This window comes from Penaeus monodon, chromosome 31, assembly GCF_015228065.2.
Source record: "Penaeus monodon isolate SGIC_2016 chromosome 31, NSTDA_Pmon_1, whole genome shotgun sequence".
Classification (NCBI taxonomy): domain Eukaryota; kingdom Metazoa; phylum Arthropoda; class Malacostraca; order Decapoda; family Penaeidae; genus Penaeus; species Penaeus monodon.
The window spans coordinates 21,521,340-21,521,630 of NC_051416.1; the positions used below are offsets into that span (position 1 = coordinate 21,521,340).

Consider the following 291-nt stretch of genomic DNA (forward strand, 5'->3'; position numbering starts at 1 on the left):
AAAAGAAGAAGAAAAGAAAAAATAAATACAATTTTTTTTTTTTCAACTTCCATAATAATTTCCTAATTCTTGAAGTCGTTTCTTAAACCCAACTCAACCAAAAAAAAAGTATATATTTTTTTTTTTATCTTTTTCTCAAAATAAATAAATAGATAAATAAAAAGATAAATGGATGAACTGATATACTCCTTCTCTCAAAGGGAAAATAGGAAAAAATATAGGTAAATAGATTAATAGAAATATATTTTAACTCGGCCCTATCGATTTTTTTTTACTTTTTGAGTCGTTATG

At 22.3% G+C, this 291-nt stretch overlaps 1 protein-coding gene across 1 annotated transcript in view; it reads left to right on the forward strand.

Annotated features, from left to right (window-relative positions):
• Nucleotides 1-291, forward strand: part of LOC119592927 — a gene marked incomplete in the record, with an annotated part of 145,168 nt that overhangs the window by 138,801 nt on the left and 6,076 nt on the right.